The following is a 13009-nucleotide window of genomic DNA, read 5'->3' on the forward strand; positions in this document are numbered from 1 at the left end:
AGAAATGAAAATACAAATTTAAATTATATTTATAATTGATAATACTATGATATATAAAAATATTAACTTAAACTATAATAAAAATATAAAAAAATATTTTAAATAACTCATTAATAATTTTTAAATTGTACTCGTCTACCATCATATTGATGATTAAGGAAGGGCTGTTGCATCTCTATCAAGATGGGTGTTCAAAAATTCTTCGTCGTACACTCTCATGGACTCTATCTTGAACTCGAGATCAAACATTGAGTTATGGTGCAAGGAGGTGAGAAAAGAAGGTGAAGAAAGGGATAATGGAGGTGGGAAAAAGGACATTTTTGACATATTATATGTTTTACATTTTAAATTAATTTTTATTTTTCAAATAAAAAATAAATTTAAAAGATGACGTGATGTATTTAATTGGTTATCGAATTTTTTAATAGGGTTAATATTTTGGGATAAATGAAGTAACCTTTTAAAATTTCAAAAGATAAAACACCCCAAAAAAAAATTGATAACGTGTGGTGAAACGACATGGCCGGTGGCGTTCAGGCTGCTCTATTAAAACGCTCAGCTCGCAACCAAGGAACAGAGACGAGAAGAGGAAGGGCATCAATGCAGTCACCAAGCTTTCTCTACAATACCAAAGGAATGCCCAATTCCGCAATATCCCCAAACTTGCACGCATCGTCCTTTCTCAATCCAAGGATAAGCCCCACCGCCAAATTCCTCGAAGGTAACCTACCTTATTATCTCTCTGTCTAAGTGGTCACATATATTCATCATAATCCGTTAGAACCGAAGCTGAAATTTTTCTACTAATTTTTGAAGGGAAATAATATTGAGGAGTAGCGAATTGGCTGTTGTAGGAGCCATCTTCAGTTTCAGGTTTGTGTCCACGCTTCTAGCCCCATTTCCTTTTTTTTAATCTTTGGGTGCTTCTTATAAATGGGTAAAAGATGATGCAGTGGGAAAAAGCCAGAATATCTGGGAGTGCAGAAAAATCCGCCATCTCTATCGCTTTGTCCTGCAACCAACAATTGCATATCCACCTCCGAGAATGTCAGTGATACACCCACTACGCTCCTCCTTGGTAAACCCTTTTTTCCTGAAACTGGAAATGTCAATTTTGGTGGGGTCAACGGCGCAACGCATGAAAAATGTGCACCGACCCTCTTTCATACATCGTCAAAGAATGTGATACACTCTGATTCTGTGTATATGAAGGAATTACAATGGAGGGCGTAATAGGAAAAAGCCGGTGACACAAGAAGTGGCAATGGAGAGCTTCTTCAAGTGGTGAAGCTTTTCAAACTGATGGATAATCTTGAATACCCAATGTAAAATGGCATTTTTCAAGTATAGAATCACTAATAATACGGCATATTGCAGATAAAATCAACGAAGCCAGACAAATATACACCCAAAATTGCGGAGAAGAAAGACGATTACGTGCGTGTTGAATATCAAAGTCCCATTTTAGGGGTAAGCTTTCTATGTTGTGTTCTTATTAATTACCAAACACAATCAAGCAAATTAGCGTCACTGAATTTCTATTTTATGTGTTCTTCCACAGTTTGTGGATGATGTGGAGTTCTAGTTTCCACAGGGTAAGAATTCACCGAGGAGTACCGATCAGTTTCAAGGATTGGGAGCTTCGATTTCGACGTCAACCGGAAAAGAATCAAGGTAAAAAAATAAGCATAATTTTTTAGTCGTAAATAATTACTTAAACTTTAACTTGAGTCTTTTACAGAAAATAACATTCTATTTTACCATTTAGGTCAAGTCAATCAATAAGTTCCAAAAAAAAATGAAATAAATATAAGCAAAAGTTTAGTCATAAATTAAGTGATAATTTTTTTCTCCTTACAGGCATTGAGGAGTGAGTTGGAAAAGAAAGGATGGGCTTCCGCAGAACATTTTAGAGGACTTTGCTTTGCTTCAATTATTTTTCTAAATGTAGCATATAAAGATTAATAATAGAATTTCAACATTTACCACTAGTTTTTCTATATAATTTGCCAAATGTACCAGTCTATTATTTTCCCTTTACCCATAAACAAAACAGAACATTAAGTGCCTGTTTTCTGCCTAACATCATCAACTAAGATTTATTATCGTATGGTCGGAATACAAGAAAACAGTTCAAATGTACCAGCAGGCATATTACTTCAAGAACTAAGGTGAAAATAAACGACCATTCCCTAAATTTGGAGTATTCCGCTTCTGGCAGGGCTCAGCACACAAAACCATCATTAATCCTTCCTCGGATCCATGTAACTGCCGAGGATACCGTCACCATTTACGATGACAATTTCAAGTTTTGTGACCCTGAAATAGAATAAACAGAGTTGGACATGGAATTGAGAAAGGTAAACAAGAGTGAAGCACCAAGAGGGTGTGAGCTAGAGAGTAGAAATCGCAAACCAGAACCTTCTCCTAGAAACCAACAACATCGTATGTGAAGACAACCTTTTCCTAATGGTTTTGAGTCCATGGACATTGGCGCAAATGTCCATAAGAGGGGTTCTATTGCGCAGACTTGGGCTTGTTGGGCATGATGAGTTGGCCTAATTTTTGGAGAATGCATACGAGTCTGTGAGGATCAAGTCCGAGTTGTCCGGGAAAAGCGACGAGTTACATGTTCGATAGGGGCAATTTTGTCAAGGCTAGTGGATTCGGACCGAGACATATGTGCGCATATTTCTGTAGGAGAATAATACAGAGTGTTGGGCTTGCCCAGAACTATCAAACCTGGCCCGTTCCTTGGAAGATTTCAGAAAGGATAATATTATCCAATAATTAAGAAGATAAATACATAATTATAGATAATGTTTTATTTGAATTCAAATGTCTTAGAGATAAAGTTCTTGATAAGGTAGGATTCAATTTAAGTCGTCGATGTACTTTGATCTAGATCGTTGGATCTTGAGGGCCTCACTATAAATAGAGAGCTCCTCCCCTCATTTGTAACCATTCCATCACTTTCATTCTTTCAGATTAATAAAACTCAGGCATTATTCTTACTCTCTCTGAGTTCATTTGTTTCTAGTTTTCTAGCCTTCTCGGCTTGTTCCCCGTTGTGCTAAAGCCTTTATGGTTTGTGTTGCCGATCATGAGGGCTGAGATAGCCTCGAGAGTGTTCCTTTCCGAGTTCTTTCAAAGTTCCAAAGTGATTCAAGTCGTGGTGACTTAGAAAGTCCCCACAGTGCTCGAGCTTCTGAGATCCACTTCAACCTAGGTGGCTTGGATTAGCCCTACTAGTGCGTTGCTTCTGCGTTGCTGCCTAACCCTATCAGGTGTGTTCGTCGCTTAGTGAGCCAGAGACTCACAAGAACATGGTTAAGGTTGACTTAGGCGTCATTTTGACCTAGAAATCATCTAAGTGTCACACGAATCGAGTAACAGAAGTCTAGCCCCGTGACAGGTGGTATCAGAGCTGTAGCCCCGTCACAAGTGGTGTCATAACAAGTTGTTGGAGTAACAAAAGTGTTTTCACGCTGATCTTGTGGTAAGTGGTGACAGAGCGAGTCGTTGTGGGCAGACAACGATCAGTTTGTATGTGTTTGGTGGAAGTGGGTCAAAGCAAGTCGGAGTGTAGGTGTTGGATTCAACAGTGATTCGAGCTTGTCTTGTGACAAGAAATCATAACAAGTGGAAGGAAGCCGTTGTGGATTCAACGAGTGTTCCAGACAAATTTGTGGAAATAAAGCGAGATTAAACAACAAAGAGGAGTTGTTCCCACAGAGAATGGCATGAAGAGCCATGGTGGTGTGTTTGAGCTAGGGAAACAAAGTGTGGGGTTATCCCAGGATCGCTGGAGATAAAGATCAAGAACCTTGAGAGCTTCACTGAGGAAGCCAAGGAGGTCCAGAGTTATGGCGTCTTGAACAGCTAGAGTCCAGAGGGATGGGTTCAAGGACGTGGCACAACGAAGTCTCCACGATTGGACGTTGATAGAGATGAGTAATGTAATCAGGGTTGAGGTGATAGCCTTGAAGGAATAGATGGATGGGCTCAAGAGAGAGCTACTCATGTGCAAAAGAGCAATGAGTGATGGTGGTATGCTCAAGACCTTCGTCGAAGGGCTTAGATCAGGGGCGATGTCTACCAGTGAGCAAGGTGATGCCCAGAGTTTTTCAAAAGCCAAAGCTGTAGCCGAGTCAAGGTGTGAGCTTACAGGAGTCAAGCCAACCAAAGATGAGTCATCCAGGCCCATTCCTGAGATAGTGGTGAATATGGGGGGACCATGACAAGGGACAACGGATAGATGGAGAAGAAAGCTCTTTGAGTAGCCAAGAAGTGGCATCGACTGATCATGGTCGGATAAAGCCATCTTGGAATCATGGGAATGCCAAGTCCGTGTCAAAGAATAATGTAAGTAGCAAGCCACTTAAATGCTATTTCTGTGATGGTCCTCACTTGATAAGAGGATGTCCCGAGAAGAATCGCTTGCTGCCATTGTCAAAGGAGAAGACAAGTCAAAAGGGGAAGTAGCCAAGATGTGTGATTGCGGGTGTCAAAGCAGTCAAGCCAGGAGCGAGGCTCGGCGCAAATATGAGTGGTGCAGGAAAGTCAAGGGTAAATAAGCGAGATCCACTGAAGTGTTTCCTATGTTTCCCAAATGAAGAGAAGCTAGGTGGCAATGCAAGTGGCAAAGCAGGGAAGCGAGGGTAAAAGACGAGAGCCATTGAAGTGTTTCAAGTGTGGTGGACAACATAAAGTGCGTGATTGCACTGATGAAGTAAAGTTTGGCGAGAAACCCAAGGGCTAAGCAAGAAGCCGAGGGTAATAAACAGAAGCAACTGGAGTGTTTCTGGTGCAAAGATTCACACATGGTGCGGGAATGCCCAAATCGAATCAAGCAGTCCAAGGGAAAGGACAAGGCCGAGAGTAGCGAGCCTGCCAAGCTTGGTTCATGTTGTTTACTTCTGCCAAGGTTCAACAAAAGCCATAAGAATGATGGGTTGCCTAAACCCAATGTTGCCAAGGAGCTTGCCAAGGATGCCGAGGAGGTAGTCGTTGTTGTGGAAGCTAGAGTTGACAAAGGGTGAAAAGAGCCTGAATCGTTTCAAGAGCAGTTGAACTCAGTGCATACCGAGAGTCAGACATGGTGTAAGTTGATGAGTCTTAGACATGATGAGATATTGAAGGATATGCGAGTCAGTTCAAGGAATACATGCTCAAAGTCCCAGATTAGTCTAAAGAAGATGCATTCTTCACCTTCACAAATGGATTGAAGCCATGGGAAAAGATGGTGACGGAGAAAAGGGGAATCAAGGAGTTGTCTAAAACCTTGATAGCCGCCGAGTCCATCATAGAACTTGGAGTCAAGAAGATGTCCAAGCTGAAGTGAAAGCTGTGGGTAGTGGCAAAAGAATCCGAGAGGGTTAGTCAGTGATGAGGAGAAAGGCTCTTCGAGTGGAGTTTGTTCGAATGGTGAACATTGAGCACTGATCGTTCAAGTGGTGTTCACATGTCTAGAGAAGACATGTGTGATGTTAGAACAAGTAAAGCTGACATGTTCCTTAAGTCGAGGGAAAGAAATGAGCAAACAGAAGGCCACCAAAGTAAGGGGTCACAAGAGTTGGAAGCTTGCCTGGATAAAGTTGAGTGGTCCGAGAAGAGGACAAGCCCAAGATCGAGTTATCCAAATACATGGGTAAAGATAGGGAGCCTGAATCGTTTCAAGAGCAGTTGAACTCAGTGCATACCGAGAGTCAGACATGGTGTAAGTTGAGTCTTACATGATGAGATATTGAAGGAGTATGCGAGTCAGTTCAAGGAATACATGCTCAAAGTCCCAGATTAGTCTAAAGAAGATGCATTCTTCACCTTCACAAATGGATTGAAGCCATGGGAAAAGATGGTGACGGAGAAAGGGGAATCAAGGAGTTGTCTAAAACCTTGATAGCCGCCGAGTCCATCATAGAACTTTCAAGAAGATGTCCAAGCTTGAAAGCTGTGGGTAGTGGCAAAGAATCCGAGATGAGGGTTAGTCCAGTGATGAGGAGAAAGGCTCTTCGAGTGGAGTTTGTTCGAATGGTGAACATTTGAGCACTGATCGTTCAAGTGGTGTTCACATGTCTAGAGAAGACATGTGTGATGTTAGAACAAGTAAAGCTGACATGTTCCTTAAGTCGAGGGAAAGAAATGAGCAAACAGAAGGCCACCAAAGTAAGGGGTCACAAGAGTTGGAAGCTTGCCTGGATAAAGTTGAGTGGTCCGAGAAGATGGACAAGCCCAAGATCGAGTTATCCAAATACATGGGTAAAGATAGGGTCAATGAGGTAGTGAGACTTGGCTCAATGACTTTGAGTTTGCCAAGGCAAGTGGTGGCCGAAAGCAGAATGGGTTGATGTGTGAACATCAACGTTGTGAGATAATCGAGAGTTGCCTTAATAGACACGGGGGCAATTGATTTGTTCATGTCAAAGAAGGCTGCCGACAATCTTGGTTTGAAAGTCGAGCCATCGAAGGGGGCGATCAAGACTGTCAATTCTAAAGAGGTTTCGATGAAGAAGAATACTATTTTGGGGACTACCATCGAAGAGAGAACAGAGAAGTGGTTGATGGAGTCCAAGCCTTCGAGGGACATGATGGACGAGAGATTGTCACCCATGTAAGAGGGTGGGAGTCGCATCGGACTTAAATGGATGAAGTGCCGATGCGAGTAAAAGTACTGAACTTCAGGATAGAAGTATTGGTGTGTGGAGTGCCAGACTTTGTGGAGTAAGAAGGGCTGACACATAGAATAAATGTGCTGAGGGAGATCGAGGGACATCTCAAACACGTTCCAAGTGTTGAGTATGATTCGCCATCACTGATGAGCATAGGTCGACGACCTAGCCATCTTTTTACGGAATTATCAAAGGTTGAAAGGGACTAGACTTTCAGAGTTCTTAGGGACAAGCGAGTGTTATCGAAGAATCTGAGTTGTCGTGTTGTATGTTACCAGAGTATCCGAGTCTTTTCCGCTCGATCAAAAGTATCCTTGTTTGGGTGAATGTAAACGGGTAGGATGAATTTCCTAAGCTTGAGATGAATGCCACGATGTGTTAGACGATGAAAAAACATGATGGTGTTAACCAAGGCGAGCAAGCAAAGGTATTTTGTTAAAGAGTCCAAGGTGATCAAGACCAAGTGTTCTCACCTAGCGACGAGGGTGTCACTAGATCAATTGGGGGAGAATGTCACGGACTAAAGTTTTGGGTCCATGGACAGGCGCAAATGTTCACAAGAAGGGTTTTATTACACAGACTTGGGCTTGTTGGGCATGATGAATTGGCCCAATTCTTGGAGAATGCTTACGAGTCCGTGAAGGATCAAGTCCGAGGCGTCCGAGAGAAGCGACAAACGTGTTACATGTTTGATGGGGGCAATTTTGTCAAGGCTCGTGGATTCAGGCCAAGAAATGTGTGTGCATATTTCTGTAGGAGAATAATACAGAGTGTTGGGCTTGCCTAGAACCATCAGAGCTGGTCCATTCCTTGGAAGATTCTATAAAGGATAATATTATCCAATAATTAAGGAGATAAATACTTAATTATGGATAATATTTTTTTGAATTCAAATTCCTTAGAGATAGAGTTCTGGATAAGGTAGGATTCAATCTAAGTCGTCGATGTACTTTGATCTAGACCGTTGGATCTTGAGGGCCTCAACTATAAATAGGGAGCTCTTCCCCTTATTTGTAACCATTCCATCTTCCATTCTTTCAGAGTAATAAAACTTAGGCATTTATTCTTACTCTCTGAGTTCATTTTTTTAGCTTTCTAGCCTTGTCGGCTTGTTCCCTTTGTGCTGAAGCCTTTTTGGCTTGTTGTCGATCATGAGGGATGAGATAGCCTCGAGAGTGTTCCTTTCCGAGTTCTTTCAAAGTTCCAAAGTGATTCAATTCGTGGTCACTTAGAAAGTCCCAATAGTGCTCGAGTTTTCGAAATCTGCTTCAACCTAGGTGGCTTGGATTAGCCCCAGTAGTATTTTGCTTCTGTGTTGCTGCCTAACCCTACCGGGGTGTTCGTCATTTAGTGAGCCATAGACTCACAAGGACGTGGTTAAGGCTGACTTAGGCGTCGTTTCGACCTAAAATCATCTAAGAACCGCACGAATCGACTAGCAGAAGTCTAGCCCCGTGGCAATAAGCTTATAATCCGTATTCAAATTGCGTAAAATATATTTGGTACATGAACTAGACATCTTTCCCTAAGTTAATACTTCAAGAATTTTTTGCTACCTGAACTAGGCATCTTCTCCCATGTTGGTATGTAGAAAATTTTTGCTCCCAAGTTGGTACTTAAACTTAATTTCATCATTGGTTTAGTATTTTTATTAACGGTGTTAACTTTGGATGACATGATAGCATAAGATACCACATGTTAATGATGATTAAAAAACTTTAAAATTTGTAAATATTTATTAAATGTACCAAAAACAATGAATGAAATTAAAGTCTAGGAATCATCAAGACATCAGGAATTTATGTACCAGTTTAGCAGGTGCCAAGTTCAAATACAAATTTTGAAGAAGGTACCTAATTCATGTACCAAATGCATATTTAAGCCTATTCAGAATGGGAAAGTAAGCTTAAAATTAGCACCTTAATGCAGATTACCTTCATTATCAAGGCCACCCAAGACATTAAAAGAATAAAGGAAAGAAGCGCTTGTAATACAGTTTGTTGGAAAGCAGAAAAGCCATTGCAGGGAAGCTAATTTGCGTGTTTTACTGATGCTGGTACATCTGTATTTTGAGAAAGCACAGACTAAACATTACTGGTTATAGTTTTATCCTTAAATTTCTAAGCTGCATCAAGATTAAATGCCTTTCTCTTTGCAATTATTATAGAACAGTTTATTAATGCGAAAAGTCAAGTGAAGCCATCATTCATGCTGCAAAACATATTTCCACCATATTATTGAAAATTGAAATCTAAACAATGGCTTTGCTAAAGCCTTCACATCAGCTTGAATATCTGAGGATGCCATAAGGCTTTTTATCTGTTCTGCAATGTTAAAACAATAAGATTTCCCCTCTTTCCATCTCCATTAATACTTTGAAAATAATAAGATGCACCCTGAAGTCCAGTTGTGTATTAACTGTTCATGATCTTGGTCCAAAGGGGGAGAATGAATAAAGCAAATATTTTGTTGGATTAAATCATAATTATGGATACATATTTTTAATGTATATTGTTCATAAAATATGAATTAATTAAATGATAAATTATCTTATAAAGTCATAGGTATTAGAAGTATCTCAGAAATAAAAGTGTAGATACTATTTAAGTTGTATTTATAATTTGACGAGGGACGGAGTAATAAGTACATATAATAACTTATTTTTAAATCAACTATATAATTGGGCTATGATTCTCAAGAAATATATCATCTCGTATTTCTTATCCCTTTAGAGTTTATAAGAGAATTCTATCTTTTTGGAAGATTACAACCAATAAAAGATTCAATGATTTCAACCTATCATTTAATACAGGCATGCTTCTGCATCTAGTATTTTATTCTTGATGATTCGAGATGATTATATCCTAATTATTTTTTATATTTAATATGATTTAGTTCTAATAAGGTGCATCATCACCAAATCGTGGTGAATCATTAGAATGAAATGTATATTAGATTTGAATTTATTTATTTATTTATTATTATTATTATTATTTTGCTATCTGGATATTGAAGTTTATCGCTTAGTTTTTTTCAATTGCACAATGTAAAAACTAAAATCTTCATTGGATGATTAAGGAATGCCACAGTTGATCAGTTTTTTCCTTTAGTATCGTACACTACCTAACTTTCTGTTTGATGATTCTATATGACATCGTACGCCATCAATTTACTGTTTAATGTTACTAATTTGAATGAACATTATATTATTGAGTAAATGACTAAATATTTGGGGTTTAATCTATTTTCCTTAATTTGAAAACTCAATGGGGATGAATTTTAAGTTTGACAACATCGATTTTTTATATTTTCTTTTCTTTTTCATGTTCATAAAAAATCTGAATTTAGTATTATTATGATCATGTTCAGGTGATATTCTTCAATATCCATTAATTAACTTTTTTTAATAAAAAAAATTATTCGGTTAACCCATAGCGATTTGATTGCTAATAGGCAATTATGTTTTTCAATTCAGAAAAGTTATAATTTTGCTTTAGATAGCGATTCTTAACTTTGAAGGCTTGATTTTCTTTTTAATATAAAGGAGGCAAAAGCCTTAAGTCATGCGTTGAGTGTGTTGAGCACGAGGAGGACCATTACAGTCTCTAGAGAGGATATCATTAAGAGCGTGAGGAGCTTCCGTGAAATGAGGTAGTGCCATCTGGTTTGGTGGGAGTTTTAGCAATTGAATTAGCTGCAAAGTTCGCTTCCCTTTTGATGAGGTTAAACCGTTAAAGTCGACGACCTAAGCTTGGGAACAGACTTGGGTGATTGCTTGAACAAGGAGATGGCTGACGATGAAGAAGTCGGAGAAGTGATGAGAGCATGTGCTTCAGCGCTGTCAGTATGACATTGGACATGTTCGAAAGTCGAAACCACAAAACCATTCAAGAATAAGGCCTTTATAGATCCCTCAAAATTTGGCTTTGAGGGTGGTCGTAATTCCGAGATGTTTGTTGAAGCCTACAACCCAGTTTTCATCATGGCTTCGAAACAGCTCCTGCAGATCCGAAGTTGGAAGTACGACTGAGGGCACCGTCGGTGTTGAGAGCGGCCCAACTGAAGTTAGCAGTGTTCCGTTGGATTTGCTCCGTGCTAGGGTAGCTTGGATCGGGCGTTGGTAGACTGTCGGGAAAAGTGTAGGAATGAGCCCAGGTTGTGCTCATGTGGAGAAGGCCATCATTGTCATGCTTCCACCTTCAAAGAGGTTCGTATTCCGGCGTTTCCACCCTGCCATAAAAGAGAAGAAAAGAAGACTTTCCAAGGGATGGCAGTCCCGCTTAAAAGTTGGTTAGTATTAAATTCTGAAGTAACCAAGCTTCCAGAGGGAGATTGAATAAATCGGGGAGATGTTGGCGTTGAATGGCAATCGTCCAGACCCTCAGTATCTTTGCAATCACGAAGAATATGTAAATCGGATTCGTCGTGAAGGTCACAAAAGTTGCAACGAGGGCTGTTAGTGGGGGGATGCCAACGGGTAAGATTGACAACAGCTTACCCGAACATTGAGCCACAGAAAGTGTTTGATTCTTTCAGGCACATGGAGTTTCCAGATAATGGACCATTTGGTGTCTCTGGATTCTCAATTTTATTGCAAAAGTTGAAGGTAGACTAACTTGACTGAGAACTCACCTTGTTTATCATTGTGTCAGGTACAAATATCAGTTCCAGCGGTGGTAAGGGAGCGAGAATGTTATGAAGGTGCTGGATCATCGTCGGATTGAGCACATTGTTTAGATTTTGGAAGTCCCGCGTACCATTTCAGTTCGTAGGTTCACAGACTTTAAGATCATCATCAATAACCCCATCCCAAATTTGATAGTTGATTAAGGGACCGAGATTGGGACCCAATGATCGTGTCAAAAACGGGTGGAGGAACCATCTACAATAGACCATGAGAAGGAAATCATAAAATAAAGGGTAAACTATATCAATGGCCACTTAACTATTTATCCCTTTTATTTTAACTATCAATCTTTTAATTTTGTCAATCAGACCACCTAACCTTTTAATTGTTGTCAATCAAACTACTAGCACTTAGCATTTAATGGCATGCGTTGAGTCAACCGAACCAATGAAATAGCCAAGAGGGGGTGAATTGGCAAATAAAAATTGATGGAAGCTTTTTGCAAGAAAATTGACACAAGTAATTTTAAAGTGGTTCAACTTTCTCAATGAAGTTTACATCCACTAACTTAGCTTCCATACCAAGGATTTCAACAAATTCACTAATTTGTTCAAACCTTTTAGGACAAGTGTAACCTTACAACTCACTTAGACTTACACCCCAAAGTCTCAAGTGTACAACCCTTTCTAAGAAAAATTACAAATAGCAAACTCAAAAAACCTCACTTGGAATGTGTTTGCACAATTCAATAACAAATAAGAACACTCAACAAATAAAACAAATGAGTTCAAAAGTGTTCTTTGAAAGCAAAAAGAATACTTAAGAATGTTGACTTGATTTGACTCAATATGATTGCTCTGGCTTTCTCTATAATCTTTTGTCTTCACATATGACTTGGAATCTTGTTTTTATACCACTTCATTCAATTCTAGCCGTTTGGGTTTTTGGGAGTTAATAGAGTCATTAGGATGAATTTTCCCGCAATAAATGACGTCCAGACGCCTTGAGTATCAGTACTCAGACTTGGAGTATCAGTATTACCTGTATTAATTACAAAAATCTAGTTGTTGGTGAGACGGGAGTATCGACACTCCACTTAGAGTATGATACCATTTTGGTACTCCACTTAGATTATAGATACCAGTATTGATACTCCGAGAGTATCAGTACGAAAATAGCCTACTGGAATCGTGTTTGTCAAAAACTTAAAGGAAGATTCGGTACCAGTATCGTTACTTTAGTGTATTTTTACACATTAATATCGGTACTACAGTGTTTTTTACATATTAGTATCGATATCATGAACAGTATCAATACTATTCTTGTAGTACCAGTACTCTAGGGTTAAAAATTGTTTTTTGACTTGATTAAGATCTGAAACCCTTTTTAAAATGTTTGAAAAGTATTTCAAGTATATGACATGAGTTTTTCAAAAGAGTAAAGAGTAAAGATGGAGTTTTTATTTTAAAAGGAATTTCTATATTCGAATGGTTGAATCGAATATAAGCTTCAAAATTGAATTAAAAAATCTTAAATTTCTTTATACTTATTTACTTTTGGTATATCAAAATTTCAAAGCATGGTTCAACAATCTCCCCTTTTTGATATAACAAAACCTTTGAAAAATTTTAAGATTTTTGAAATATACTCCCACTTACTTTAACATTTCTTCCCTTTTTGTTAAATCAAAAGTTTAAACAATATATAATCGCAA

The 13009-nt window shown here is 38.9% G+C and overlaps 1 pseudogene; it reads left to right on the top strand.

The window, feature by feature from the left end:
- The first annotated feature begins 217 nt into the window (after window positions 1-217).
- On the top strand, window positions 218-1965 carry LOC120183117 (annotated as a pseudogene).
- Window positions 1966-13009: the final 11044 nt, after the last annotated feature.

Source organism: Hibiscus syriacus, unplaced genomic scaffold, assembly GCF_006381635.1.
Source record: "Hibiscus syriacus cultivar Baekdansim isolate YM2019G1 unplaced genomic scaffold, ASM638163v2 tig00112738_pilon, whole genome shotgun sequence".
Lineage (NCBI taxonomy): Eukaryota > Viridiplantae > Streptophyta > Magnoliopsida > Malvales > Malvaceae > Hibiscus > Hibiscus syriacus.